Genomic DNA, 17866 nt, shown 5'->3' with positions numbered 1-17866 from the left:
CATGGTCATGGGCAAGGATTCCATAGCAACACTAGATATATAAAGAATGAGAGTGTAAGGAATGTTGAGGTAAACCCAAGTATGGATAAAGCACCACGTATATAAAAGGTCGTCAATAAGGACCTTGTCACACTTAGCACGGTGATAAATGGTGGATGCAACAAGACAGTGAATAAAGTGCATGATAGGAGATCTGAAGATGCTCTCCTTGGCTCCTTAGCCATATATGCACCCTAGGAAAGCGACCAAACAAACATGTACTCTATACCCCTGTGGTTGCGAGCGAATGAAACTATCTAGATATGGTACAAAATGAGGGCTCTCCACCTCAACATGAGAATAAATCCCCAGTTGTCGCCTCAACTTTGCTATGCTACAGAAGCAGGCCATCCCTCCTAACCTGAAGGTCAGAGCCAAACGATCATGCTAGTCCTAAATATCCTTATTGAAAAGGATGGTAGAAAAGAACTCCAAAGAAAGCTCTTGGTAGATAGTCTCTCTTATCCCAAAGAGAAGCTACCATCCCTCGCAAGTAAAGAGCCTGTCGTCGTATACACGTGTAAGATACAACACTAGCTAATCTACCAAACCTAACTCACCCGATTTATGCCATTGAAGTGCCTTTGGAACACTGATATGCTTTGATAGTAGCTAGATCATCCGGGTGATGAAAGAATTCTGATTCACCAAAGGAATGTCCTCTAGAAACTGAAGGAACGAATGAGTTGGCTAGTTAGCGGACAACTGACGCGACAACTATCTCCCCCCATGATACATGATACATGGAAAAGACATTATAAATAGGTTAAAACAACAAACACTATATCAAAAGTCTGAATCAGGAGCAAAACATTGTGCGCGCGCCATGAAGGTGTGTCATGTGCTCTAAGATCATCGACGAACAGGTCATCTCCAAGGCCAAATACCGTCATTTTCAACCTAAAAACTGTAAGGGTTTGGTAATTGGGATTCACATAGGCTAAATATTAACAATTTCATCAAACAAACTAAAAATTGGTAGATATAAGCAAAAAACCAAACTTCTACCCCAAACCCTAAAAACTTAAACTCAAAGAAATCAAGTCGATTTAATAGAAATTGAACATAAAGGTTTACTAATTGAACTATATAAGGTAGGATTAACTAGTTCATTTCAATTATTCAAGCCAAATAAACAAAACCCCAAAGAGGCTTCAAAAACTCAAAAATCAGAAATCTATGAAATTTTAGAAAATAAATATGTTAAAGTTAGGAAGATTACATACCTTAGAAGTATAGAACCAAGAAATTTGATAAGAACACTATGGAATCTTTGTGTGCTTGTCGAGTATGAAGAACATCCGAGAGAGAAACAAACATTTTTGGAAGTGCGAGGCATCAAATGGGGCCCATACGCACATATTATAGTCGATTTGCTAAATGCACGCACAACGTCCCTCATGTGCACGATGTGCATTTGTATTTTATTTTTATTTTTCCACCTTTAGCTTCTAAATCATTTAGGCTACCCTTTCACACCTAGAACCAGTGTTGTGCGGATCTCGTCTGATTCTAACCGTTGCAGGGATGAATTTTCTACTTGAAGGATTATATGAGCCTTCTGTCAAGCATAGGTGTTCTATATCTGGCTATGGTCACAAACCTTGTTTGGTTGGTACCTTCAAGATAATCAGGATTGGAAGTGTTTTAGTCTTAGCTTGGTATTCTACATGGATTCGATTTAGTGATGATTCAGTATGGGCGGTCTGTCAGGGAGTTAGACCAATTCGAGAAGCTCATTTTATGTACAAAATTTTTGGGTGTGTTCCTCAAGTGTTTGTTTTGTTATGAGTTTTAGTAACGGGCTATTTCGGTGACAAAATCTAATTTAAGTGTAAATGATCTGCAGTTGTATATGACCAGTGATTTTGTTCCCTACGAAGAATAGTTGTCGAACAAAACCACAAAAGAACTACCCTGAGGAAACTAAAACTCATTAATTTTTCCAATAAACACTATAGATTCACGAGAGATACCTTAGTAAACTTAAACATAGAGAAGCACTGTCACACCCCCAAACCAAGGATGGCGGAAACGTCTGGGGGTGGAGGACTTCATGTACAGTATCACAACAACGTGTATAATAGTGCTCAAAGTAAAAACAACCACCATAAATATAATTGCAAAAGTTACACCAAAGTATATGTTTACATGTTTCAAAAGCAATTACATTATGATGACAAAATAAATTGTTGACGGTTTAGCGTCCCATCCTCAAAGCGATGAAGTTTTCCTGTTTCACTGATTTCCTGAGAATACAAGTAGTTTTAAAGAGTGTCAACACAAAGGTTGGTGAGTTCATAAGAGTTTTGTTCGAAGTGGAAACCGTTTTTCCTTGTAAAATCGATAGGGTTTAATTTCCAGAAAATCCAATATTTTCTTAGTTAAGTGTAATTAGAGATATTCCTACATGATGCATTAATGAACCCTAGTGTAACCCGTAGAGTTCCTCTATAATCGTCCAGCGTATAAAAGTTATATAAGGGTTAAATTAGATAAAACGTTGAATATAGTGGGTCTGCCCTAGGTCCACAACCCAACGAGGAACAGGAGATGAGGCGGGCACCACCAATTCTAGGCCAATCAAGACTAAATTCTTATATGACTCAACACATACGCTCAGCGACTATAGTTGAAGTCTAACAATTTTAGAGGAAGTGTAGTTTTAATATCATAATAACTTTGTATAGAGACCCGATACTTTGTATTTGTACCCCTTTTTGTATAGAGACCCGGTACTTTGTATTTGTACCCATAGAGCTAAAAGGTGATTTTAAATCGTCATAAAACTCATTTAGGTTTTAAAAATAAAATCCCGTAAACTTTTGGATTGTTCCCTATGTGAGCCGTTATAATCATACTATGACTATGTGAACCTGCCACGACGTTCTCAGTGTCGCGAAAAATGAAATGACATTTGTCACCCGTAGACCTGCAGGTCCAACTGTAGCTAGCAGCAAGGTGTGGGGTGTCAATCCCAATATAGATCTATATACAAGTATCACGTTCTCCCTCAAGGAGATTCTGATTATAACTACCAGGAATTATATCCCGCACTCGGACGTACGGGGAGAGAGAGAGAGAAAAATAGAGAAACTCACAATATAGGATAACAAGTTTACGTGAAATGTGTGTGAATATAAATATTTCTTGTATGAATGTACCCTTCTTGTACGAGTGCGTAGAGTGATGTATCATAAACTATACCTATTATAGTTTATCTAAAATGTATGTACTATGTATGAACTCTTTTATGGAAAAGTATTAGTGTTGTGAATTTATCGAACTATACTTTTCATAGTTTAATAGTGCGTGTTCCAAAATGAATGAATAATATTTAATATGAATGTCTTAGTTTCAGTTCATAATGATAAACTAGCAAGAAAACACATTCAAATATTAGAACTTATGATTATACACTTTGCTCAACATAATACAAGGTGTTATGATATTTACATGCTGTTGGCAAAATTTAGCAATTCTGCCCTGTTTTGGAAAAATCATAGAAAAATCATACGAAGTCGAAAACTAGATCCGTAAATTCTGAGAGTTCGAAAAATGTGTCTAGTTTGCTCATAATTTTTATCACAATTTATAATGACCTCTAACTTGGGTGAAAAAGTCCATAATCACAGACTGGTCCGGATTGTTGTTTGAAATGATAGGCAGTTTTGTAAAAATCACCATAAATTGTAGAAAAATCGTATGGAGATGTGCAAGTAGCCATTTTAAATCTAAAAACTTGAACTATTTGCACCTTGTACAGTTTTGAAAACAAAAATGTTTAAGATGCCCAAAACAGTCCGTGAATGGAGTTGAACTTTTCTGATGAAGGCTGTTAGAAAAATTTAGATATGTTCTTAGTGTTTTAACTTGTATTCCCCCCCTAAAAACTTGAGAAAACATGAAAATGTAGGGGTATGAACTCACCTTGAGTGATTTCAGTAGATAAGTGTTGAAGAAGGAAAGTGTTCAACCCAAGAACACTTGAAGAATCACTTGAAGATTCGAAGATCTAACACAATTATGAGAGAGTTTGTCTAAGATATCCATGATTTGAGTGGAAATAAATGAGATAATCATAAAGAGAATGGATTATGCTTACCAAATGTGGAGGAAAAACTCAAGATCAGCCCTTGAATCTCGAATTTCTAGAGAGAGAAAGTGAGAGAGGAAAGAGTTTGATCTTCTTGTGAAATGAGAGCAAATGAGAGAAGTGAGGAGAGAGGATGAATAATCAGCCCTCAAAAACGTGGGAAGAGGGATAATTGAGTGGAAAAGACATTGATGTGACCTAGGTAAGGTGGAGAGGTGTGGTTAGTCAAAGAGTGGGTGTGGGGTGGTTGCTTGTGACTTTGGATAAGGCAAAGTCAACACTCCACCTTTAATAATTCATCCATTTGATTTTTATTATTTAAATAATGATTTTCATCAAAATATGTTTAAATTATGAATATTTAGAGTTTATAATGTTAAAATATAATTTCTGGAGAAAATCCCGCTTTAAAATCATGAAAAACGGGCTTAAAATGTCAAAAATATCAAAAATGGGCTAAAAGTGGCAATTATGCGAAATCTGGCCGAGACTCGGCCTTCTGGTGCTGAACCGAGAGAGAGGGAGGCAGAAACCGAGAGGAGAGAAGAGAAAGGAGAGGAACCGAGAGGAGGAGGGTGGAAACCGAGAGGGAAGAAAGCAGAGAGGGGGAATCGAGAGTTGGGAAGGGACAGAGAGGCGCGCGAAGAGACAGAGGGGCGGAGTAGAGACAGAGCGAGAGAAGGGAACAGAGAGCGAGTTAGCGAACAGAGAGGCGGAGGCGGACCGAGAGGCGGAATAGCGGACAGAGAGTGGGACGGACCGAGAGGCACCGAGAGGGACCGACCGCTCGGTTGTGAACAGTACTCTCGGTTCCGGTTCTTGCTTCTTGGGCTCGGTCTCGGTTCGGTTCAGCATCAGGAGGGTTCGGCTCTACTTTCGGTTTCGGGTACTTGCTTCTTGCTCTCGGTTTCGGTTCTCTTGGCCACCAGAGGCTCGGTCTCTGGTCTCTTGGCCACCAGAGGCTCGGTCTCTGGTCCTAAGAAGCCTCTCATTCCGGTTTCGGTTCCTAAAGCCTATTTTTCTCGTTTTCGCCCCGTTTTAAGCCGTTTTTGACCCGGTTAAGGGCCGGAATGACCCGAATGATTCCAAAAAGTTACGGGAAACTTTTGAGAGAGATTTGGGAGAGATTTCTCACACTTGGAGAGATTTGGGAGAGATTTGATATTCTTGGAGAGATTTCTCATACAAAGAGATATTTGAGAGAGATTTCACATACTTAGAGGGATTTGGGAGAGATTTGACATTCTTGGAGAGATTTCTCATACAGAGAGATATTTGGGAGAGATTTCACATACGTGGAGAGATTTGGGAGAGGTTTGACATTCTTAGAGAGATTTCTCATACAAAGAGATATTTGAGAGAGATTTCACATACTTAGAGGGATTTGGGAGAGATTTGACATTCTTGGAGAGATTTCTCATACAGAGAGATATTTGGGAGAGATTTCACATACGTGGAGAGATTTGGGAGAGATTTGACATTCTTGGAGAGATTTATCATACAGAGAGATATTTGGGAGAGATTTCACACACTTGGAGCGATTAGGGAGAGATTTGACATAGTCAGAGATAGAGTGAAAACGATTGAGAGGGGATCCATGTGTGACAAATGTGAGTGTCCGGCATCGCAATGCATGGTTCGTAAACCCTGTTAAGCCTTGATTAAGGATCTTACACATTCCCGATGAGTATGCATCATTGTTTTATCAGTTTGGCTCGCCACGTAGTACAGTTTTTAGGTTAAAGAGATCTAGTTGTACGTACTTTTCGATTCATGTTTTCTTATTAGAGTAGCGACTTGTTTAGTAGATACTGAGCGTAAGTCCAAGTACACAAGGGTCAGTTGAGCTGACCGGTTTGACTTGTTGACTTGATTTGACTTTGAATTGACCGGAATTTGACGGTTGTCACATCATCCCCCCGTTAAAGGGAATTTCGTCCCGAAATTTGCACTTCGAATGGGGATCCAGGAATTTAGAGGAAAGATGGGGATGACTTTTCGTAGTACAAGAATTTGATTATGGCGAGGAATAACTCGCCCGATGTCACATGATTACTACTATGCATGCTTTAATCGATGCTAGATTTATCATATAAAGAAATTCGGGATTTAAATGTCGATGTTAGAAACACGTACTGATATTTGCGGGCAGTTCCGGAGTGGTTTCTCCCTCGGTGATTGCAAACACCCTCCCGCCACCACCAGCATCTCTTGTCCTTGGGCATTCCCTTTTAAAGTGTCCCGTTTCTCCACACTCGTAACAGGTTGGGCTTGCTCCAGAGCCGGGTACCTGGTTGATGGGTCGTGCTGGTGCCTTACAGAAACGAGCAGTGTGCCCCTCTCTGTCGCAGTTTTTGCAATGCAACTTTCGGCAAGCCCTAGTGTGATGGAAGTTACACTTGTTGCATTTTGGAAGTGTTCCTGCGTATGGTTTCATGGGAGTTGGTCTGGTGAGGGTTGTGGCAGCATGAACAGCAAGGATCTGTTGCTTCTTAGCGAGGCCTTGGGTTGATTGGTCTTTCTTGTTGTCCCAAAACTTTCTTTCGTTGTTCCCTCCTCTTGCTTGGGTATGGGTGGTTGCCATAGTGTCATGGTGGGCATGATGGTCAATGAGTTGTTGTGCCAACTCCTTGGCGCTGTCGAAGGTAGTTGGTCTTGAGGCGAGCACGCTATCTTGAATTTCGGGGGACAATCCCCAGAGGTAACGCTCCAACTTTTTGTCTTCCGGGGTGACCATAGCGGGACAAAGGAGTGCTAGATCACAAAATCGGTTGGTGTAAGTTGTAAGGTCGGAGCCTGCCATTCGGAGATTCCATAGTTCTTGCTCCAGCTTTTGCACTTCACCTCTTGGGCAATATTCCTTCAACATCATCTTCTTTAAGTCCTCCCAACTTAACGAGTTAGCCACTGCAAGCGTAAGCGACTTAACTTTGCCGTTCCACCAAGTGAGAGCTCTTCCGATGAAGGTGAATGTCGCGTACTTGACTTTGCTCGCTTCGGGGCAAGCACAAATCTCAAAGATTGCTTCGGTCCTTTCGAACCATTGAATTAGTGCGAGGACACCCCCTCTTCCATCAAAGGAATCGGGTTTGCCATTTGTGAAGTCCTTGTAAGTGCATTCCCTTGTGCGTCTTGCACTATCCCCGTGGTTAGGGTTTGTGGCTCCAGATCCAGCACCACCATTGCTATTTGTGCCAATTTGTGACATTGCAGCTACCACGGCTGCTGTCACTGCAGCTTGGAACATTTCAGGATCAAACTGGGGAGGTGGCGTCGGAGGTGGTGGCGCTGTGCTGCCCGAAGGTCTGGGTCTTTTCCTTGGTGGCATTGTTCTGTCATGAGTTTGCAAAAAGGAAAAAAAAAATGATCAGATGATAAGTTTCTACTAGTAAAGACAAGTCAGTTGTTATAGAATTTGATTTTTCCTGCATTTTTCTTCGATTTAAGAATTCCTTATATATAGTTCATAAAGGAAGTCCATATGAATGAACTTCACGAGTTAGTGGGTTTTGTGGTCTCTCTTAGATTTTTCACGAGTGTGCTCAAGGCGCTTGGTGCGAATCGTATGTATTCTTGCATTTGCATCAACCTTTGCGATACTATGGAGAGTTGTTCTACCCAGAATCTCGTTTCGGGCAACTCTATGGACCAGGATTGGAAAAATTGTATCTGCTGAGCTTCCTTCGTTTATGTTGTAGAAACTTCGTTCTCTATTAAACGACATATGTTGGTCTTGTTCTTTGCTCCCGGTTTCCAAGCACTCTTCCCAAGGAGGCGTCGGGCCTTGAAAGCCGGTCAAGGGTTGGGATTCGGAACAAGGGTCATCGGGGTTAAGTTCTCCACTTCAGGGTCGGAGTCAGAACCATCAGCATAGCCTTCAGCTTGGTGACCATCTACAGGGGTTGGGTAATCATTCTCTGGCTCCTCTCCGAGCCATTTGGTATTGTCGTGGTTAGGGTAGTACGGGTCATCGTGTGGATGGAAAATCCAGCCATGATATCTTCGCGAGAAATGGGGATATAAGAAATAATTAAGCAAACGTACTAATTAGCTAATTATACGATGATCTTTATCAGGTACTTCAACAAATTGTTTAGTGCATACTAATTATATGTATTCGGGACAGGATAGACCTTCGAATAAGCGACACTAACTCTAAATCCCCAATCCAACGAGAACAGGAAGTAGAGCAAAGATCCACAGATTCTAAGTCTATGACATCCTGGATACATAAAATTTTAATGTATCCACTAAGCAACTATTGACCTATTGATAAAGATCTATTTAGTTCTCGCAGATGAAATTTTAATAATGCCAAAATACCCCTATGGTATTTCATTGTGGTAGTGTCGGTAAGTTTTTTTTTTTTTTTTTTTTTTTTTTTTAAACTTGTTGCCACATCACAACCATTCTTGGGCATATGCTAATCACTCCTCGGACCAGCATAGTTGATCAGGCTATGCTATTCCCAAGACTGATTATACATCCCCAGGCTTAACTGTGATATCCAACAATCATTACTTTTGTTTTGTCCTAAAATGATGCTGACCTTAGTATGTATGCATGCATGTATACTTTTAACAAAAGTTATTTATTCTTAAAGGTATAGTGGTTTTGAAATCTTAAAATCAGAGACCTTAGTCCCAATGCATTTATAGTTTGTATATCTTATGTGGTTTGATATACTTAGTTCACTATAAACAATGCTCTGATACCAATCTGTCACACCCCCAAACCAAGGATGGCGGAAACGTCTGGGGGTGGAGGACTTCATGTACATTATCACAACAACGTGTATAATAGTGCTCAAAGTAAAAACAACCACCATAAATATAATTGCAAAAGTTACACCAAAGTATATGTTTACATGTTTCAAAAGCAATTACATTATGATGACAAAATAAATTGTTGACGGTTTAGCGTCCCATCCTCAAAGCGATGAAGTTTTCCTGTTTCACTGATTTCCTGAGAATACAAGTAGTTTTAAAGAGTGTCAACACAAAGGTTGGTGAGTTCATAAGAGTTTTGTTCGAAGTGGAAACCGTTTTTCCTTGTAAAATCGATAGGGTTTAATTTCCAGAAAATCCAATATTTTCTTAGTTAAGTGTAATTAGAGATATTCCTACATGATGCATTAATGAACCCTAGTGTAACCCGTAGAGTTCCTCTATAATCGTCCAGCGTATAAAAGTTATATAAGGGTTAAATTAGATAAAACGTTGAATATAGTGGGTCTGCCCTAGGTCCACAACCCAACGAGGAACAGGAGATGAGGCGGGCACCACCAATTCTAGGCCAATCAAGACTAAATTCTTATATGACTCAACACATACGCTCAGCGACTATAGTTGAAGTCTAACAATTTTAGAGGAAGTGTAGTTTTAATATCATAATAACTTTGTATAGAGACCCGATACTTTGTATTTGTACCCCTTTTTGTATAGAGACCCGGTACTTTGTATTTGTACCCATAGAGCTAAAAGGTGATTTTAAATCGTCATAAAACTCATTTAGGTTTTAAAAATAAAATCCCGTAAACTTTTGGATTGTTCCCTATGTGAGCCGTTATAATCATACTATGACTATGTGAACCTGCCACGACGTTCTCAGTGTCGCGAAAAATGAAATGACATTTGTCACCCGTAGACCTGCAGGTCCAACTGTAGCTAGCAGCAAGGTGTGGGGTGTCAATCCCAATATAGATCTATATACAAGTATCACGTTCTCCCTCAAGGAGATTCTGATTATAACTACCAGGAATTATATCCCGCACTCGGACGTACGGGGAGAGAGAGAGAGAAAAATAGAGAAACTCACAATATAGGATAACAAGTTTACGTGAAATGTGTGTGAATATAAATATTTCTTGTATGAATGTACCCTTCTTGTACGAGTGCGTAGAGTGATGTATCATAAACTATACCTATTATAGTTTATCTAAAATGTATGTACTATGTATGAACTCTTTTATGGAAAAGTATTAGTGTTGTGAATTTATCGAACTATACTTTTCATAGTTTAATAGTGCGTGTTCCAAAATGAATGAATAATATTTAATATGAATGTCTTAGTTTCAGTTCATAATGATAAACTAGCAAGAAAACACATTCAAATATTAGAACTTATGATTATACACTTTGCTCAACATAATACAAGGTGTTATGATATTTACATGCTGTTGGCAAAATTTAGCAATTCTGCCCTGTTTTGGAAAAATCATAGAAAAATCATACGAAGTCGAAAACTAGATCCGTAAATTCTGAGAGTTCGAAAAATGTGTCTAGTTTGCTCATAATTTTTATCACAATTTATAATGACCTCTAACTTGGGTGAAAAAGTCCATAATCACAGACTGGTCCGGATTGTTGTTTGAAATGATAGGCAGTTTTGTAAAAATCACCATAAATTGTAGAAAAATCGTATGGAGATGTGCAAGTAGCCATTTTAAATCTAAAAACTTGAACTATTTGCACCTTGTACAGTTTTGAAAACAAAAATGTTTAAGATGCCCAAAACAGTCCGTGAATGGAGTTGAACTTTTCTGATGAAGGCTGTTAGAAAAATTTAGATATGTTCTTAGTGTTTTAACTTGTATTCCCCCCCTGAAAACTTGAGAAAACATGAAAATGTAGGGGTATGAACTCACCTTGAGTGATTTCAGTAGATAAGTGTTGAAGAAGGAAAGTGTTCAACCCAAGAACACTTGAAGAATCACTTGAAGATTCGAAGATCTAACACAATTATGAGAGAGTTTGTCTAAGATATCCATGATTTGAGTGGAAATAAATGAGATAATCATAAAGAGAATGGATTATGCTTACCAAATGTGGAGGAAAAACTCAAGATCAGCCCTTGAATCTCGAATTTCTAGAGAGAGAAAGTGAGAGAGGAAAGAGTTTGATCTTCTTGTGAAATGAGAGCAAATGAGAGAAGTGAGGAGAGAGGATGAATAATCAGCCCTCAAAAACGTGGGAAGAGGGATAATTGAGTGGAAAAGACATTGATGTGACCTAGGTAAGGTGGAGAGGTGTGGTTAGTCAAAGAGTGGGTGTGGGGTGGTTGCTTGTGACTTTGGATAAGGCAAAGTCAACACTCCACCTTTAATAATTCATCCATTTGATTTTTATTATTTAAATAATGATTTTCATCAAAATATGTTTAAATTATGAATATTTAGAGTTTATAATGTTAAAATATAATTTCTGGAGAAAATCCCGCTTTAAAATCATGAAAAACGGGCTTAAAATGTCAAAAATATCAAAAATGGGCTAAAAGTGGCAATTATGCGAAATCTGGCCGAGACTCGGCCTTCTGGTGCTGAACCGAGAGAGAGGGAGGCAGAAACCGAGAGGAGAGAAGAGAAAGGAGAGGAACCGAGAGGAGGAGGGTGGAAACCGAGAGGGAAGAAAGCAGAGAGGGGGAATCGAGAGTTGGGAAGGGACAGAGAGGCGCGCGAAGAGACAGAGGGGCGGAGTAGAGACAGAGCGAGAGAAGGGAACAGAGAGCGAGTTAGCGAACAGAGAGGCGGAGGCGGACCGAGAGGCGGAATAGCGGACAGAGAGTGGGACGGACCGAGAGGCACCGAGAGGGACCGACCGCTCGGTTGTGAACAGTACTCTCGGTTCCGGTTCTTGCTTCTTGGGCTCGGTCTCGGTTCGGTTCAGCATCAGGAGGGTTCGGCTCTACTTTCGGTTTCGGGTACTTGCTTCTTGCTCTCGGTTTCGGTTCTCTTGGCCACCAGAGGCTCGGTCTCTGGTCTCTTGGCCACCAGAGGCTCGGTCTCTGGTCCTAAGAAGCCTCTCATTCCGGTTTCGGTTCCTAAAGCCTATTTTTCTCGTTTTCGCCCCGTTTTAAGCCGTTTTTGACCCGGTTAAGGGCCGGAATGACCCGAATGATTCCAAAAAGTTACGGGAAACTTTTGAGAGAGATTTGGGAGAGATTTCTCACACTTGGAGAGATTTGGGAGAGATTTGACATTCTTGGAGAGATTTCTCATACAAAGAGATATTTGAGAGAGATTTCACATACTTAGAGGGATTTGGGAGAGATTTGACATTCTTGGAGAGATTTCTCATACAGAGAGATATTTGGGAGAGATTTCACATACGTGGAGAGATTTGGGAGAGGTTTGACATTCTTAGAGAGATTTCTCATACAAAGAGATATTTGAGAGAGATTTCACATACTTAGAGGGATTTGGGAGAGATTTGACATTCTTGGAGAGATTTCTCATACAGAGAGATATTTGGGAGAGATTTCACATACGTGGAGAGATTTGGGAGAGATTTGACATTCTTGGAGAGATTTATCATACAGAGAGATATTTGGGAGAGATTTCACACACTTGGAGCGATTAGGGAGAGATTTGACATAGTCAGAGATAGAGTGAAAACGATTGAGAGGGGATCCATGTGTGACAAATGTGAGTGTCCGGCATCGCAATGCATGGTTCGTAAACCCTGTTAAGCCTTGATTAAGGATCTTACACATTCCCGATGAGTATGCATCATTGTTTTATCAGTTTGGCTCGCCACGTAGTACAGTTTTTAGGTTAAAGAGATCTAGTTGTACGTACTTTTCGATTCATGTTTTCTTATTAGAGTAGCGACTTGTTTAGTAGATACTGAGCGTAAGTCCAAGTACACAAGGGTCAGTTGAGCTGACCGGTTTGACTTGTTGACTTGATTTGACTTTGAATTGACCGGAATTTGACGGTTGTCACATCATCCCCCCGTTAAAGGGAATTTCGTCCCGAAATTTGCACTTCGAATGGGGATCCAGGAATTTAGAGGAAAGATGGGGATGACTTTTCGTAGTACAAGAATTTGATTATGGCGAGGAATAACTCGCCCGATGTCACATGATTACTACTATGCATGCTTTAATCGATGCTAGATTTATCATATAAAGAAATTCGGGATTTAAATGTCGATGTTAGAAACACGTACTGATATTTGCGGGCAGTTCCGGAGTGGTTTCTCCCTCGGTGATTGCAAACACCCTCCCGCCACCACCAGCATCTCTTGTCCTTGGGCATTCCCTTTTAAAGTGTCCCGTTTCTCCACACTCGTAACAGGTTGGGCTTGCTCCAGAGCCGGGTACCTGGTTGATGGGTCGTGCTGGTGCCTTACAGAAACGAGCAGTGTGCCCCTCTCTGTCGCAGTTTTTGCAATGCAACTTTCGGCAAGCCCTAGTGTGATGGAAGTTACACTTGTTGCATTTTGGAAGTGTTCCTGCGTATGGTTTCATGGGAGTTGGTCTGGTGAGGGTTGTGGCAGCATGAACAGCAAGGATCTGTTGCTTCTTAGCGAGGCCTTGGGTTGATTGGTCTTTCTTGTTGTCCCAAAACTTTCTTTCGTTGTTCCCTCCTCTTGCTTGGGTATGGGTGGTTGCCATAGTGTCATGGTGGGCATGATGGTCAATGAGTTGTTGTGCCAACTCCTTGGCGCTGTCGAAGGTAGTTGGTCTTGAGGCGAGCACGCTATCTTGAATTTCGGGGGACAATCCCCAGAGGTAACGCTCCAACTTTTTGTCTTCCGGGGTGACCATAGCGGGACAAAGGAGTGCTAGATCACAAAATCGGTTGGTGTAAGTTGTAAGGTCGGAGCCTGCCATTCGGAGATTCCATAGTTCTTGCTCCAGCTTTTGCACTTCACCTCTTGGGCAATATTCCTTCAACATCATCTTCTTTAAGTCCTCCCAACTTAACGAGTTAGCCACTGCAAGCGTAAGCGACTTAACTTTGCCGTTCCACCAAGTGAGAGCTCTTCCGATGAAGGTGAATGTCGCGTACTTGACTTTGCTCGCTTCGGGGCAAGCACAAATCTCAAAGATTGCTTCGGTCCTTTCGAACCATTGAATTAGTGCGAGGACACCCCCTCTTCCATCAAAGGAATCGGGTTTGCCATTTGTGAAGTCCTTGTAAGTGCATTCCCTTGTGCGTCTTGCACTATCCCCGTGGTTAGGGTTTGTGGCTCCAGATCCAGCACCACCATTGCTATTTGTGCCAATTTGTGACATTGCAGCTACCACGGCTGCTGTCACTGCAGCTTGGAACATTTCAGGATCAAACTGGGGAGGTGGCGTCGGAGGTGGTGGCGCTGTGCTGCCCGAAGGTCTGGGTCTTTTCCTTGGTGGCATTGTTCTGTCATGAGTTTGCAAAAAGGAAAAAAAAAATGATCAGATGATAAGTTTCTACTAGTAAAGACAAGTCAGTTGTTATAGAATTTGATTTTTCCTGCATTTTTCTTCGATTTAAGAATTCCTTATATATAGTTCATAAAGGAAGTCCATATGAATGAACTTCACGAGTTAGTGGGTTTTGTGGTCTCTCTTAGATTTTTCACGAGTGTGCTCAAGGCGCTTGGTGCGAATCGTATGTATTCTTGCATTTGCATCAACCTTTGCGATACTATGGAGAGTTGTTCTACCCAGAATCTCGTTTCGGGCAACTCTATGGACCAGGATTGGAAAAATTGTATCTGCTGAGCTTCCTTCGTTTATGTTGTAGAAACTTCGTTCTCTATTAAACGACATATGTTGGTCTTGTTCTTTGCTCCCGGTTTCCAAGCACTCTTCCCAAGGAGGCGTCGGGCCTTGAAAGCCGGTCAAGGGTTGGGATTCGGAACAAGGGTCATCGGGGTTAAGTTCTCCACTTCAGGGTCGGAGTCAGAACCATCAGCATAGCCTTCAGCTTGGTGACCATCTACAGGGGTTGGGTAATCATTCTCTGGCTCCTCTCCGAGCCATTTGGTATTGTCGTGGTTAGGGTAGTACGGGTCATCGTGTGGATGGAAAATCCAGCCATGATATCTTCGCGAGAAATGGGGATATAAGAAATAATTAAGCAAACGTACTAATTAGCTAATTATACGATGATCTTTATCAGGTACTTCAACAAATTGTTTAGTGCATACTAATTATATGTATTCGGGACAGGATAGACCTTCGAATAAGCGACCCTAACTCTAAATCCCCAATCCAACGAGAACAGGAAGTAGAGCAAAGATCCACAGATTCTAAGTCTATGACATCCTGGATACATAAAATTTTAATGTATCCACTAAGCAACTATTGACCTATTGATAAAGATCTATTTAGTTCTCGCAGATGAAATTTTAATAATGCCAAAATACCCCTATGGTATTTCATTGTGGTAGTGTCGGTAAGTTTTTTTTTTTTTTTTTTTTTTTTTTTTTTTTTTTTTTTTTTTTTTTAAACTTGTTGCCACATCACAACCATTCTTGGGCATATGCTAATCACTCCTCGGACCAGCACAGTTGATCAGGCTATGCTATTCCCAAGACTGATTATACATCCCCAGGCTTAACTGTGATATCCAACAATCATTACTTTTGTTTTGTCCTAAAATGATGCTGACCTTAGTATGTATGCATGCATGTATACTTTTAACAAAAGTTATTTATTCTTAAAGGTATAGTGGTTTTGAAATCTTAAAATCAGAGACCTTAGTCCCAATGCATTTATAGTTTGTATATCTTATGTGGTTTGATATACTTAGTTCACTATAAACAATGCTCTGATACCAATCTGTCACACCCCCAAACCAAGGATGGCGGAAACGTCTGGGGGTGGAGGACTTCATGTACATTATCACAACAACGTGTATAATAGTGCTCAAAGTAAAAACAACCACCATAAATATAATTGCAAAAGTTACACCAAAGTATATGTTTACATGTTTCAAAAGCAATTACATTATGATGACAAAATAAATTGTTGACGGTTTAGCGTCCCATCCTCAAAGCGATGAAGTTTTCCTGTTTCACTGATTTCCTGAGAATACAAGTAGTTTTAAAGAGTGTCAACACAAAGGTTGGTGAGTTCATAAGAGTTTTGTTCGAAGTGGAAACCGTTTTTCCTTGTAAAATCGATAGGGTTTAATTTCCAGAAAATCCAATATTTTCTTAGTTAAGTGTAATTAGAGATATTCCTACATGATGCATTAATGAACCCTAGTGTAACCCGTAGAGTTCCTCTATAATCGTCCAGCGTATAAAAGTTATATAAGGGTTAAATTAGATAAAACGTTGAATATAGTGGGTCTGCCCTAGGTCCACAACCCAACGAGGAACAGGAGATGAGGCGGGCACCACCAATTCTAGGCCAATCAAGACTAAATTCTTATATGACTCAACACATACGCTCAGCGACTATAGTTGAAGTCTAACAATTTTAGAGGAAGTGTAGTTTTAATATCATAATAACTTTGTATAGAGACCCGATACTTTGTATTTGTACCCCTTTTTGTATAGAGACCCGGTACTTTGTATTTGTACCCATAGAGCTAAAAGGTGATTTTAAATCGTCATAAAACTCATTTAGGTTTTAAAAATAAAATCCCGTAAACTTTTGGATTGTTCCCTATGTGAGCCGTTATAATCATACTATGACTATGTGAACCTGCCACGACGTTCTCAGTGTCGCGAAAAATGAAATGACATTTGTCACCCGTAGACCTGCAGGTCCAACTGTAGCTAGCAGCAAGGTGTGGGGTGTCAATCCCAATATAGATCTATATACAAGTATCACGTTCTCCCTCAAGGAGATTCTGATTATAACTACCAGGAATTATATCCCGCACTCGGACGTACGGGGAGAGAGAGAGAGAAAAATAGAGAAACTCACAATATAGGATAACAAGTTTACGTGAAATGTGTGTGAATATAAATATTTCTTGTATGAATGTACCCTTCTTGTACGAGTGCGTAGAGTGATGTATCATAAACTATACCTATTATAGTTTATCTAAAATGTATGTACTATGTATGAACTCTTTTATGGAAAAGTATTAGTGTTGTGAATTTATCGAACTATACTTTTCATAGTTTAATAGTGCGTGTTCCAAAATGAATGAATAATATTTAATATGAATGTCTTAGTTTCAGTTCATAATGATAAACTAGCAAGAAAACACATTCAAATATTAGAACTTATGATTATACACTTTGCTCAACATAATACAAGGTGTTATGATATTTACATGCTGTTGGCAAAATTTAGCAATTCTGCCCTGTTTTGGAAAAATCATAGAAAAATCATACGAAGTCGAAAACTAGATCCGTAAATTCTGAGAGTTCGAAAAATGTGTCTAGTTTGCTCATAATTTTTATCACAATTTATAATGACCTCTAACTTGGGTGAAAAAGTCCATAATCACAGACTGGTCCGGATTGTTGTTTGAAATGATAGGCAGTTTTGTAAAAATCACCATAAATTGTAGAAAAATCGTATGGAGATGTGCAAGTAGCCATTTTAAATCTAAAAACTTGAACTATTTGCACCTTGTACAGTTTTGAAAACAAAAATGTTTAAGATGCCCAAAACAGTCCGTGAATGGAGTTGAACTTTTCTGATGAAGGCTGTTAGAAAAATTTAGATATGTTCTTAGTGTTTTAACTTGTATTCCCCCCCTGAAAACTTGAGAAAACATGAAAATGTAGGGGTATGAACTCACCTTGAGTGATTTCAGTAGATAAGTGTTGAAGAAGGAAAGTGTTCAACCCAAGAACACTTGAAGAATCACTTGAAGATTCGAAGATCTAACACAATTATGAGAGAGTTTGTTTAAGATATCCATGATTTGAGTGGAAATAAATGAGATAATCATAAAGAGAATGGATTATGCTTACCAAATGTGGAGGAAAAACTCAAGATCAGCCCTTGAATCTCGAATTTCTAGAGAGAGAAAGTGAGAGAGGAAAGAGTTTG

The sequence above is a fragment of the Lactuca saligna genome, chromosome 8, assembly GCF_052625555.1.
Source record: "Lactuca saligna cultivar CGN05327 chromosome 8, ASM5262555v1, whole genome shotgun sequence".
Lineage (NCBI taxonomy): Eukaryota > Viridiplantae > Streptophyta > Magnoliopsida > Asterales > Asteraceae > Lactuca > Lactuca saligna.
The sequence above is the reverse complement of the archived record's forward strand: the minus strand, read 5'-3'. Positions refer to the sequence as shown.